Source organism: Pristiophorus japonicus, chromosome 22, assembly GCF_044704955.1.
Source record: "Pristiophorus japonicus isolate sPriJap1 chromosome 22, sPriJap1.hap1, whole genome shotgun sequence".
Classification (NCBI taxonomy): domain Eukaryota; kingdom Metazoa; phylum Chordata; class Chondrichthyes; family Pristiophoridae; genus Pristiophorus; species Pristiophorus japonicus.
Window position 1 is genome coordinate 71,155,117 of NC_091998.1, and position 13,618 is coordinate 71,168,734.

The following is a 13,618-nucleotide window of genomic DNA, read 5'->3' on the forward strand; positions in this document are numbered from 1 at the left end:
AGGTGTCCCCGTGTCCCAGTGTCCCAGTGTCACCGTGTCCAGGTGTCCAGGTGTCCCCGTGTCCCAGTGTCCCGGTGTCCCCGTGTCACCGTGTCCAGGTGTCCTGGTGTCCCAGTGTCCCAGTGTCCCAGTGTCCCCGTGTCTCCGTGTCCAGGTGTCCAAGTGTCCCAGTGTCCAAGTGTCCCGGTGTCCCAGTGTCACCGTGTCCAGGTGTCCCCGTGTCCCAGTGTCCCAGTGTCACCGTGTCCAGGTGTCCAGGTGTCCAGGTGTCCCCGTGTCCCAGTGTCCCGGTGTCCCAGTGTCACCGTGTCCAGGTGTCCAAGTGTCCCAGTGTCCCAGTGTCCCAGTGTCACCGTGTCCAGGTGTCCCCGTGTCCCCGTGTCCCAGTGTCCCGGTGTCCCCGTGTCCAGGTGTCCCAGTGTCCCAGTGTCCAAGTGTCCCCGTGTCTCCGTGTCCAGGTGTCCAAGTGTCCCGGTGTCCCGGTGTCCCCGTGTCTCCGTGTCCAGGTGTCCTGGTGTCTCCGTGTCCTGGTGTCCTAGTGTCCTGGTGTACTACTGTCCTAGTGTCCCAGTGTCTCCCCTGTGTCCTCGTGTCGTCGTATTCTGGTGTCCTGGTGTCCCAGTGTCTCCGTGTCCTCATGTCTCCGTGTCCTCATGTCTCCGTGTCCCGGGGTGTCTCCCGGTGTCTCCCCGTGTCCTGGTGTCTCCGTGTCCTCGTGTCCCGGGGTGTCTCCGTGTCCCAGTGTCCCGGTGTGTCTCCATGTCCCGGTGTCCCAGTGTCTCCGTGTCCTGGTGTCTCCGTGTCCCAGTGTCCCGGTGTGTCTCGGTGTCCTGGTGTCCTGGTGTCCCAGTGTCCCTGTGTGTCTCCGCGTCCTGGTGTCCCAGGTGCCCCAGTGTCCTCATGTCCCGGTGTCCTCGTGTCCCCGTGTCCTGGTGTCCCGGTGTCCAAGGGCCCGGTGTGTCCCGGTATCCCAGGGCCCGGTGTCTCAGTGTCCCAGGGCCCGGTGTCCCAGGGCCCGGTGTCTCAGTGTCCCAGGGCCCGGTGTCTCAGTGTCCCAGGGCCCGGTGTGTCCCGGTGTCCCAGGGCCCGGTGTCTCAGTGTCCCAGGGCCCGGTGTCTCAGTGTCCCAGGGCCCAGTGTTTCCCGGTATCCCAGGGCCCGGTGTCTCAGTGTCCCAGGTCCCGGTGTCTCAGTGTCCCAGGGCCCGGTGTCTCAGTGTCCCAGGGCCCGGTGTGCCAGGTCCCGGTGTCTCAGTGTCCCAGGGCCCGGTGTCTCAGTGTCCCAGTGTCACAGTGTCCCAGGGCCCGGTGTCTCAGTGTCCCAGGTCCCGGTGTCTCAGTGTCCCAGGGCCCGGTGTGTCCCGGTGTCCCAGGGCCCGGTGTCTCAGTGTCCCAGGTCCCGGTGTCTCAGTGTCCCAGGGCCCGGTGTCTCAGTGTCCCAGGGCCCGGTGTGTCCCGGTGTCCCAGGGCCCGGTGTCTCAGTGTCCCAGGTCCCGGTGTCTCAGTGTCCCAGGGCCCGGTGTCTCAGTGTCCCAGGGCCCGGTGTGTCCCGGTGTCCCAGGTCCCGGTGTCTCAGTGTCCCAGGGCCCGGTGTGTCCCGGTGTCCCAGGGCCCGGTGTGTCCCGGTGTCCCAGGGCCCGGTGTCTCAGTGTCCCAGGGCCCAGTGTTTCCCGGTATCCCAGGTCCCGGTGTCTCAGTGTCCCAGGGCCCGGTGTCTCAGTGTCCCAGGGCCCGGTGTGTCCCGGTGTCCCAGGTCCCGGTGTCTCAGTGTCCCAGGGCCCGGTGTGTCCCGGTGTCCCAGGGCCCGGTGTGTCCCGGTGTCCCAGGGCCCGGTGTCTCAGTGTCCCAGGGCCCAGTGTTTCCCGGTATCCCAGGTCCCGGTGTCTCAGTGTCCCAGGGCCCGGTGTCTCAGTGTCCCAGGGCCCGGTGTCTCAGTGTCCCAGGGCCCGGTGTCTCAGTGTCCCAGGGCCCGGTGTCTCAGTGTCCCAGGGCCCGGTGTCTCAGTGTCCCAGGTCCCGGTGTCTCAGTGTCCCAGGGCCCGGTGTGTCCCGGTGTCCCAGGTCCCGGTGTGTCCCGGTGTCCCAGGTCCCGGTGTCTCAGTGTCCCAGGGCCCGGTGTGTCCCGGTGTCCCAGGTCCCGGTGTGTCCCGGTGTCCCAGGGCCCGGTGTCTCAGTGTCCCAGGGCCCGGTGTGTCCCGGTGTCCCAGGGCCCGGTGTCTCAGTGTCCCAGGGCCCGGTGTCTCAGTGTCCCAGGTCCCGGTGTCTCAGTGTCCCAGGGCCCGGTGTGTCCCGGTGTCCCAGGTCCCGGTGTGTCCCGGTGTCCCAGGGCCCGGTGTCTCAGTGTCCCAGGGCCCGGTGTGTCCCGGTGTCCCAGGGCCCGGTGTCTCAGTGTCCCAGGGCCCGGTGTCTCAGTGTCCCAGGGCCCGGTGTGTCCCGGTGTCCCAGGGCCCGGTGTCTCAGTGTCCCAGGTCCCGGTGTCTCAGTGTCCCAGGGCCCGGTGTCTCAGTGTCCCAGGGCCCGGTGTCTCAGTGTCCCAGGGCCCGGTGTCTCAGTGTCCCAGGGCCCGGTGTGTCCCGGTGTCCCAGGGCCCGGTGTCTCAGTGTCCCAGGGCCCGGTGTCCCAGGTCCCGGTGTCTCAGTGTCCCAGGGCCCGGTGTCTCAGTGTCCCAGGGCCCGGTGTGTCCCGGTGTCCCAGGTCCCGGTGTCTCAGTGTCCCAGGGCCCGGTGTCTCAGTGTCCCAGGGCCCGGTGTGTCCCGGTGTCCCAGGGCCCGGTGTCTCAGTGTCCCAGGGCCCGGTGTCTCAGTGTCCCAGGGCCCGGTGTGTCCCGGTGTCCCAGGGCCCGGTGTCTCAGTGTCCCAGGGCCCGGTGTCCCAGGTCCCGGTGTCTCAGTGTCCCAGGGCCCGGTGTCTCAGTGTCCCAGGGCCCGGTGTCTCAGTGTCCCAGGGCCCGGTGTCTCAGTGTCCCAGGGCCCGGTGTCTCAGTGTCCCAGGGCCCAGTGTTTCCCGGTATCCCAGGGCCCGGGCTGGAAGCAGCCTTGCCTGGATCCCGGGGCCGCCGGAGTGGCCAAGATGGCGGCCGGCCGCCTGGGCCTGTGACGGGGAGAAGCCTCGGAGAGGCAAGCGCCGAGCCGGCCCGTACCGGGTGTTGATTGAACTTACCCGCCGCCGGATCCTTTACTCTGCTGCGCCCCACGAAACGATCAGCGCAAAATCCCGCCTCCTCACCGTCACACCCACACCGCGCATGCTCCAGTAAGCGCTCTGCGCCTGCGCGTTGGCATCCTCCGCTGTGAATTGGGCATATTCCTTCCCGCTCTGCGTGCTGGGTAAAAGCCCCGCCATTGAAAGCCCAATTAGTGAATGGAGAATGATTTTCTGTGATCCGATTGAGAAAAAATGAATCACTAATTCACACCGAAACCCAAGTGCACGGGCACTCTGCCCAATGTTCAGTTCTGGATGTGATTAATAACAATCCAACTCCCCGCGGTCACATGTGAACTCACTGGTGTCTCAGCAGGTGGGTGAATTTCCTCCCACACACAGGATATTGAAACAGCCTCTCTCCAGTATTAGTGCGCTGATCGTGCATCAACTCCTTTGAACGTTGAAAGTTTTTCTCACAGTAGGAATATTTAAAGCAACAGTTCTCAATGTGACACTCTGGAGAATGTCTTCATCGGTGTGAATGCTGGTGTGTTAGTAAATGTGATGATTGATTGAACCCCTTTCCGTTCAGATGTGCAGTGAACAGGTTCTACTCATTGCGAACAAGCTAGCGTGGTAATAGCTGAGAGGAGCGAGTGAATCTCTTTCCACACACAGCTGGTGAACGGCCTCTCCCCAGTGTGATTGTGATTGTGTTCGTGAGTTTCCACCACAGGCGGGTCTGAATCCATTCCCAGTGCCCATACTTGCACTGTTGATTCAGCTGACCGCACAAGTCTCACAGGCTAGACCATTGGTTAAAGATGCATCCACACAAAGAACATATTTCCTGTTTCTCCCCGCTGTGATTGGTGCTATTCTCTTCTATATCCAAAGGCCAGTGACATTCAGATCCTGATGAATCTGGTGAATCTGTCAGATCTTGATGTTTGGTTTGAGTTTCCTTTCTGCAGATCCTCCTCTTTTAATACTATGCAAATTTTGCTTAGATCTGTATTGAAATTCAGAACACATAATTTTAGTTTATATGTCAACCAGTAACTCCTCTGAGTCAAGAGGCTGTGCGTTCAAGTCCCACTCTAGAGACTTGCACACACAATTCTAGGCTGACACTTCAGTGCAGTGCTGAGGGAGTGCTGAAAAGTCGGCGGTTCCTTGAATGCATTCCATGAACACTTCCTATACACTATTTCTGCAAATTTGGTTAGCCCAGTCTATATGAAACTTAAAGTCACCCATAATTACTGTATTACCTTTGTTACATGCCTCTCCAAATTCCTGATTTATACTCTGCCCGACACTACAACCACTGTTGGGGGGCCTATAGACGACTTCCGCTTCTGTTTTCTGCCCCTTGGTGTTTCTTAGCTCCACCCCAACTGATTCTACATTTTGTTTTTCAGAGCCAAGATCCTTTCTCTCCACTGGCTTTATTCCATTCTTTATTACCAAGGCTACCCCTCCTCCTTTTCCATTTTGCCTATGTCTTTTAAAAGTCAAATATCCTGTAATATTTAGTTCCCAACCTTGGTCACTCTGCAACCATGTCTCTGTAATGGCTATTAAATAAAACCCATGTATTTCTATCTGCACTATTAATTCATCTATTTTGTTGCAAATGCTTCATGCATTAAGATATAGTAGCTTCAGCTTTAATTATTTATAATTTTTCCTGATGTCACTTTTGTCACCAATGCCATATTACCTTTACTCCGCTCATAATAAAGTGATACGACTGAGTACTGTATGCAATGAGTAAGTGTGACCTTAGTTCCTTTAATTAAACTTTCTAGTGTTGGTAAAGCTTAGGAGGCCTGCTTATATACAATGCTCCCAAGGGATTCCAGCATCCCTTGGGACTCCAACAGGTAGGCCTTCTGGTGGTGGCATGGTTACATACATAACATCACTCCCTCCCAAAGTCAATAGTACACTTATTTACAGGGTGAGACGATCTGGGATTTTTCACTCCCTTGTGATCGTCTCAGTACAAATGCAGGTATGGGTGAGTTGGTTTGTTCTTCGCTGTGCTGCTGGGCAGCTGGCCTTGCCAGGCTGCAGGGGATGGTGAGTTCAGCTTCGTGGTCAACTGTGATGTCGGTTGCTATTTGAGTGTGTGTGTGTGTGTGTGTGTGTGTTGGAGGGTCAAAGTTGGCGGTGTCCTCTTCAGGTTGCTCGTGGCTGTTTGTGAATTACAATTTCGTTCAGTCCAAATGCTTTCTGAACATTAGTCCATTGGTCAATTTGACCTGAAATACCCTACTCCCTTCTTTGGCGATGACCATGCCAGCAAGTCATTTGGGACGATGTCCATAGTTGAGTACAAATACAGGGTCATTGACTTCAATATCGGGTCACAAGTTTGCGCAATCATGGTACATGCTTTGTTCATGCCGCCTGCCTTCGACGTGATCATGGAGATCAGGGTGGACAAGAGAGAGCCTTGTTTTGAGTGTCCTTTTCATGAGCAGCTCGGCTGGGGAACCCCCGGTGAGTGAGTGGGATCTGGTGCGGTAGCTGAGCAGGTCTCGGGACAGGCGGGTCTGCAAGGAGCCTTCCGACACACATTTCAAGCTTTGCTTGATGGTTTGGACTGCCCATTCTGCCTGGCCATTGGATGAGGGCATGAACGGGGCAGATGTGATGATGCTTGACCCCATTGCGGGTCATGAATCCTTGAATTCAGACTGGTGAAACATGGCCCACTGTCGCTGTCTGCTTAAATTACCCAGGGTCCAGGGTAATTAAAACAGAGACAGGGTCTAGTGTAATATAAACAGAGACAGGGTCTAGTGTAACATAAACAGGGACAGAGTCTAGTGTAACATAAACAGGGACAACGTCCAGTGTAATATAAACAGAGACAGGGTCTAGTGTAACATAAACAGGGACAGAGTCTAGTGTAACATAAACAGGGACAACGTCCAGTGTAATATAAACAGAGACAGGGTCCAGTGTAATATAAACAGAGACAGGGTCCAGTGTAATATAAACAGGGACAGGGTCTAGTAAATATAAACAGGGATAGGGTCTAGTGTAATATAAATAGGGACAGGTTCTAGTGTAACATAAACAGAGACCGGGTCGAGTGTAATATAAAGAGGGACAGGGTCAAGTGTAATATAAACAGAGACAGGGTCTCGTGTAATATAAACAGAGACAGGGTCCAGTGTAAGATAAACAGAGACAGGGTCTAGTGTAATATAAACAGAGACAGGGTTTGGTGTAATATAAACAGAGACAGGGTCTAGTGTAATATAAACAGAGACAGAGTCGAGTATAATATAAATAGAGACAGGGTCTAATGTAATATAAACAGAGACAGGGTCTGGTGTAATATAAACAGAGACAGGGTCTGGTGTAATATAAACAGAGACAGGATCTAGTGTAACATAAACTGTGACAGGGTCTAGTGTAACATAAACTGTGACAGGGTCTCGTGTAATATAAACAGAGACAGGGTCCGGTGTAATATAAACAGAGACAGAGTCTAGTGTAATATAAACATAGACAGGGTCTTGTGTAATATAAACAGGAACAGGGTCCAGTTAATATAAACAGGGACAAGGTCCAGTGTAATGTAAACAGGGACATGGTCTAGTGTAATATAAACAGAGACAGGGTCAAGTGTATTATAAACAGAGACAGGGTCAAGTGTAATATAAACAGAGACAGGGTCCAGTGTAATACAAACAGAGACAGGGTCTAGTGTAATATAAACAAGGACAGGGTCCAGTGTAATATAAACAGAGATAGGGTCAAGTGTATTTTAAACAGAGACAGGGTCAAGTGTAATATAAACAGAGACAGGGTCTGGTTTAATATAAACAGAGACAGGGTCTGGTGTAATATAAACAGAGACAGGGTCAGGTGTAATACAAACAGAGACAGGGTCTGGTGTAATATAAACAAGGACAGCGACTAGAGTAATAAACAGCGACAGGATCTAGTGCAATATAAACACATAGCGGGCTGAGTGTAATATAAACAGATACAGGCTCCAGGGTAATATATACAGAGACAGGGTCCAGTGTAATATAAACAGGGAGAGGGTCTAGTGCAATATAAACAGACACAGGTTCTAGTGTAATATAAACACATACAGGGCTTAGTGTAATATAAACAGAGAAAGGGTCAAGTGTAATAGAAACAGAGACAGGGTCTAGTGTAATATAAACATGAACAGGGTCTAGTGTAATATAAACAGAGACAGGGTCTCGTAATATAAACAGAGACAGGGTCTAGTGTAATATAAACAGAGACAGAGTCGAGTGAAATATAAATAGAGACAGGGTCGAGTGTAATATATACAGGGACAGGGTCTAATATAATATAAACAAGGAGAGCGTCTAGAGCAATATAAACAGTGACAGGGTCTAGTGTAATATAAACAGTGACAGGGATTAGTGTAATATAAATAGGGACACGTTCTAGTCTAATATAAACAGAGACAGGGCCGAGTGTAATATAAAGAGGGACAGGGTCTAGTGTAATATAAACAGAGACAGGGTCTAGTGTAATATAAACAGAGACAGGGTCTCGTGTAATATAAACATGAACAGGGTCTCGTGTAATATAAACAGAGACAGGGTCTAGTGTAATATAAACAGAGACAGAGTCGAGTGTAATATAAATAGAAACAGGGTTTGGTGTAATATAAACAGAGACAGGGTCTGGTGTAATATAAACAGAGACAAGGTCTGGTGTAATCTAAACAGAGACATGGTCGAGTGTAACATAAACTGTGACAGGGTCCAGTGTAATATAAACAGAGACAGGGCCTAGTGTAAGTTAAACAGGGACAGGGTCTAGTGTAATGTAGACAGAAACAGGGTCCAGCGCAATATAAACAGAGAAAGGGTCCAGTGTAATATAAACGATAGGGTCTAGTGTAACATAAACAGAGACAGGGTCTAGTGCAATATAAACAGAGACAGGGTCTAGTGCAATATAAACAGAGACAGGGTCCGGTGTAATATAAACAGAGACAGAGTCTAGTGTAATATAAACAGGGACAGGGTCCAGTGTAATATAAACAGAGATAGGGTCTCGTGTAATATAAACAGGACAGGGTCCAGTGTAATATAAACATAGACAGGGTCTTGTGTAATATAAACAGGAACAGGGTCCAGTGTACTATAAACAGGGACAAGGTCCAGTGTAATGTAAACAGGGACATGGTCCAGTGTAATATAAACAGAGACAGGGTCCAGTGTAATATAAACAAGGACAGCGACTAGAGTAATAAACAGCAAACATATGCCCCATGAGAAACTTCGAAAAACTCAAAAAAGTAAAACAAATAATTCGACAACCTCAGAAACAGCGTAGGGCAAAGTAAAACGCTGCACAACCCATATGCCCCATGAGAAACTTCGAAAAACACAAAAAAGTAGAAAAATAAATCGAAAACCTAATAAACAGCGTAGGGCAAAGTAAAACGCAGCACAACCCATCTGCACCATAAGAAACTTCGAAAAACTCAAAAAGTAAAACAATGAATTCGAAAACCTCAGAAACAGCGTAGGGCAATATAAAATGCAGCACAACCCATATGCAACATAAGAAACTTCGAAAAAACTAAAAAATAGAAAAAAAACTCGAAAACCTCAGAAATAGCGTATGGCAATGCTAAATGCAGCACAACCCATATGCAGCATAAGAAACTTCGAAAAAAAACAAAAAAAATAGAAAAATAGCTCGAAACCTCAGAAACTGCGCAGGGCAGTGTAAAACGCAAAACAACCCATATACACAATGACAAACTTCGAAAAAAACAACAAAATAGAAAAATAACTAGAAAACCTCAGAAACAGCGTATGGCAATGCTAAACGCAGCACAACCCATATGCAGCATTAGAAACTTTGAAAAACACATAAAAATAGAAAAATTACTCGAAAATCACAGAAACAGTGTAGGGCAAAGTAAAACGCAGAACAACCTATATGCACCATGAGAAACTTCGAAAAACCGAAAAAGTAAAAAAATAACTCGAAAAACTCAGAAACTACGCTGGGCAGTGTAACAAGCAGCACAAGCCATAAGCACCATGAGAAACTTGGGGAAAAAATTGAAAAATAACTCGAAAAACTCAGAAACAGCTTAGGGCAAAGTAAAACGCAGCACAAGCCATATGCACCACGAGAAACTTTGAAAAACTCAAAAAGTAAAAAAATAACTCGCAAAACTCAGAAACTGTGCTGGGCACTGAAACAAGCAGCACAAGTTATATGTACCATGAGCAACTGCAAAATAAATTAGAAAAATAACTCGAAAATCACAGAAACAGTGTAGGGCAAAGTAAAATGCAGTACAACCCATATGCACCATGAGTAACTTCGAAAAACACAAAAAAGTAAAGAAATAACTCGAAAAACTCAGAAACAGCTTAGGGCAAAGGAAAACGCAGCACAAGCCATATGCACCACGAGAAACTTTTAAAAACCTAAAAAAATAGAAAAATACCTCGAAATCTCAGAAACAGCGAAGGGCAACCCATATGCACCATGAGAAACTTCGAAAAACACCAAAACTAAAGAAATAACTGGATAAACTCAGAATCTGTGCAGGGCAGAATCAAACGCAGCACAACCGATATGCACCATGAGAAACTTCGAAAAACCGAAAAAGTAAAAAAATAACTCAAAAAACTCAGAAACTACGCTGGGCAGTGCAACAAGCAGCGCAAGCCATAAGCACCATGAGAAACTTGAAAAAAAATTGAAAAATAACTGGAAAAACTCAGAAACAGCTTAGGGCAAAGTAAAACGCAGCACAAGCCATATGCAGCATGAGAAACTTTAAAAAAAAATAGAAAAATACCTTGAAAATCTCAGAAACAGCGTAGGGCAAAGAAAAACGCAGCACAACCCATATGCAGCTTGAGAATCTTCGAAAAACACAAAAAAATAGAAAAAGAAATTGAAAACCTAAGAAACAACGTAGGGCAAAGTAAAACGCTGCACAACCCATCTGCACCATCGAAACTTCAAAAAACTCAAAAATTAAAACAAATAACTCGAAAATCTCAGAAACAGCGCAGGGCAAAGTAAAACGCAGTACAACCCATAGACACCATGAGAAACGTTGAAAAACTCAAAAAAGTAAAAAAATTACTCAAAAATCTCAGAAACTGCGTAGGGCAGTGTATAACACAGCACAATCCATAAGCAGCAGGAGAAACTTCGAAAAACTGAAAAAGTAAAAAAATAACTCGAAAAATTCAGAAACTGCGCTGGGCACTGTAACAAGCAGCACAAGCCATATGCACCATGAGAAACTTAAAAAAAAACAAAAAAATAGAAAAATAATTCGAAAATCTCAGACACAGCATAGGGCAAAGTAAAACGCAGCACAACCCATCTGCACCATGAGAAACTTAAAAAAACAAAAAAAAATAGACAAATAACTCGAAAACCTCTGAAACACCGTAGGGCGAAGTAAAATGCAGCACAACCCATCTGCACCATGAGAAACTTCGAAAAACCGAAAAAGTTAAAAAAAACCTCTGAAACTACGCTGAAACAAGCAGCACAAGCCATATGCATCATGAGAAACTTCAAAAAAACAAAAAATAGAAAAATAAATCGAAAATCTCAGAAACAGCATAGGGCAAAGTAAAATGCAGCACAACCCATATGCACCATGAGAAACTTGGCAAAACACAAAAAGTAAAGAAATAACTCGAAAAACTCAGAAACTGCGCAGGGCAGTATCAAACGCAGCACAACTCATATGCAGCATGAGAAACTTAAAAAAAAACAGAAAAATATCTCGAAAACCTAAGAAACAATGTAGGGCAACGTAAACCCATCTGCACCATAACTTCGAAAAACTCAATAAAGGAAAACAAACAACTCGAAAACCTCAGAAACAGCGTAGGGCAATGTAAAACGCAGTTCACAATGTAAAACATTGAAAAACTCACAAAAGTAAAAAAATAACTCGAAAAGCTCACAAACTGCGCTGGGCACTGTAACAAGCAGCACAAGACATATGCACCATGAGAAACTTTAAAAAAAATGTAAAAATAACTCGCAAATCTCAGAAACAGCGTTAGGGTTAGGGTTCGGGTTAGGGTTAGAGTTAGGGTTAGGCATTTAGGGTTAGGGTTAGGGTTATGCATTTAGGGTTAGGGTTAGGGTATTAGGGTTAGGCTTAGGGTTAGGGTTATGGTTAGTGGTAGGGTTAGGGTTAGATTTAGGGTTAGGCATTTCGGGTTAGGGTTAGGCATTTAGGGTTAGGGTTAGGGTTAGGGTTAGCGTTAGAGTTAGGGTTAGGCATTTAGGTTTAAGGTTAGGGTTAGGGTTAGGGTTAGAGTTAAGGTTAGGGTTAGGGTTAGGGTTAGGGTTAGGGTTAGTGTTAGGGTTAGGGTTAGGGTTAGAGTTATGGTTAGGTTTAGGGTTAGGGTTAGGGTTAGGTTTATGGTATTTAGGGTTAGGGTTAGGGTTAGGGTAGTTAGGGTTAGGGTTTGGGTTAGGGTTAGGGTTAAGGTTAGGGTTAGGTTATATAGGGTTAGGGTTAGGGTATTTAGGGTTAGGGTTACGGTTAGGGTTAGGATTAGGGTTAGGGTTAGGGTTAGGGTTAGGTTTAGGGTTACGTTTAGGGTTAGGGTCAGGGTCTGGGTTAGAGTTAGGGTTAGGGTCAAGGGTTAGGGTTACGGTTAGGGTTAGGGTTAGGGGTTACGGTTAGGGTTAGGGTTACGGTTAGAGTTAGGGTCAGGATTAGGATCAGGGTCAGGGTTAGTGTTAGGGTTAGGGTCATGGTTAGGGTCAGGTTTAGTGTCAGGGTCAGGATTAGGGTCAGGGTCAGGGTCAGGGTTAGGGTTAGGATTAGGGTTAGGGTTTGCGTTAGGGTTAGGGGTAGGGTTAGGGTTAGGGTTAGGTTTAGGGTTCGGGTTCAGATTCGGGTTGGGGTTAGGGTTAGGGTTAGGGATAGGGTTAGGGTCAGGGTTAGTGTTAGGGTCAGGGGTTAGGGTTCGGGTTACGGTTGGGTTTAGGGTTAGGGTTAGGGTTATGTGTTTGGGTTAGGATTAGGCATTTAGGGTTAGGGTTAGATTTAGGTTCAGGGTCAGGGTCAGGGTTAGGTTCAGGGTCAGCGTCAGGGTCAGGGTTAGGGTTAGGGTTAGGGCTAGGGCTACGGTTAGGGTTAGCGTTAGGGTTAGGCATTTAGGGTTAGGGTTCGGGTTCGTGTTAGGCATTTAGGGTTAGGGTTAGGGTTAGTGTTTTGGCTCGGGATAGGGCTAGGGTTAGGGTTAGGGTTAGAGTTAGTGTTAGGCATTTAGGTTTAAGGTTAGGGTTAGGGTTAGGGTTAGAGTTAAGGTTAGAGTTAGGGTTAGGGTTAGGGTTAGTGTTAGGGTTAGGGTAAGAGTTAGAGTTATGGTTAGGTTTAGGGTTAGGGTTAGGGTTAGGTTTATGGTATTCAGGGTTAGGGTTAGGGTTAGGGTATTTAGGGTTAGGTTTTGGGTTAGGGTTAGGGTTAAGGTTAGGGTTAGGGTATTTAGGGTTAGGGTTAGGGTTATGTGTTTGGGTTAGGGTTAGGCATTTAGGGTTAGGGTTAGATTTAGGTTCAGGGTCAGGGTCAGGGTCAGGATTAGGTTTAGGTTCAGGGTCAGGGTCACGGTTAGGGTTAGGGCTAGGGCTAGGGTTAGGGTTAGCGTTAGGGTTAGGCATTTAGGGTTAGAGTTAGGGTTAGGGTTAGGGTTAGGGTTAGGGTTAGGGTTAGTGTTTTGGCTCGGGCTAGGGCTAGGGTTAGGGTTAGGGTTAGAGTTAGGGTTAGGCATTTAGGTTTAAGGTTAGGGTTAGGGTTAATGTTTGGGTTAGAGTTAAGGTTAGGGTTAGGGTTAGGGTTAGGGTTAGTGTTAGGGTTAGGGTAAGAGTTAGAGTTATGGTTAGGTTTAGGGTTATGGTTAGGGTTAGGGTTAGGTTTATGGTATTCAGGGTTAGGGTTAGGGTTAGGGTATTTAGGGTTAGGGTTTGGGTTAGGGTTAGGGTTAAGGTTAGGGTTAGGGTTGTCGAAATCTCGACCTCAGAAAAGAATTGACTCCGACACTTACAGCTCCGATGGAAGTTTCCCTTTTAATTTACTTGCTCGCAAGGGGTAGGTTTCACTCAGTCAAGGGCCAAATGAACACCTCCGCAATGGTACAGCTTCACAAGATATTTATACAGTAAAACCCAAGTTCTGGCCTCTCCCTGTGTATTGCTCTGTCTCACAGTCAGTGAATACAGATAAAGAGTTAATTACTATATCCTGGATCTGAAATGGTATCCAGATATTTCCTTTTGTCAGGGTTATCAGAAAGCCAAACGGCCATTACTCCATGAGTCATAGGTAATGGGCTATCACCTGTCTTGTATTGTATCAGGATTATCCAATTTCCTGGTCAGTTTACCTGTTTGCTTCAAATGGATGAGGTAAAGGAAAGAGATAATGGCTAGAAGATAAGGGTGGG

At 47.9% G+C, this 13,618-nt stretch overlaps 1 protein-coding gene across 1 annotated transcript in view; it reads right to left on the bottom strand.

The window, feature by feature from the left end:
* The window catches only part of LOC139234808 (zinc finger protein 239-like), a 254,699-nt gene extending 251,472 nt beyond the window's left edge, over positions 1-3,227 (bottom strand). Inside the window, exon 1 of the mRNA XM_070865504.1 lies at positions 3,156-3,227. The gene's annotated coding sequence lies outside the window, so the exon portion shown is untranslated. The remainder of the gene's footprint in view (positions 1-3,155) is intronic.
* Positions 3,228-13,618: the final 10,391 nt, after the last annotated feature.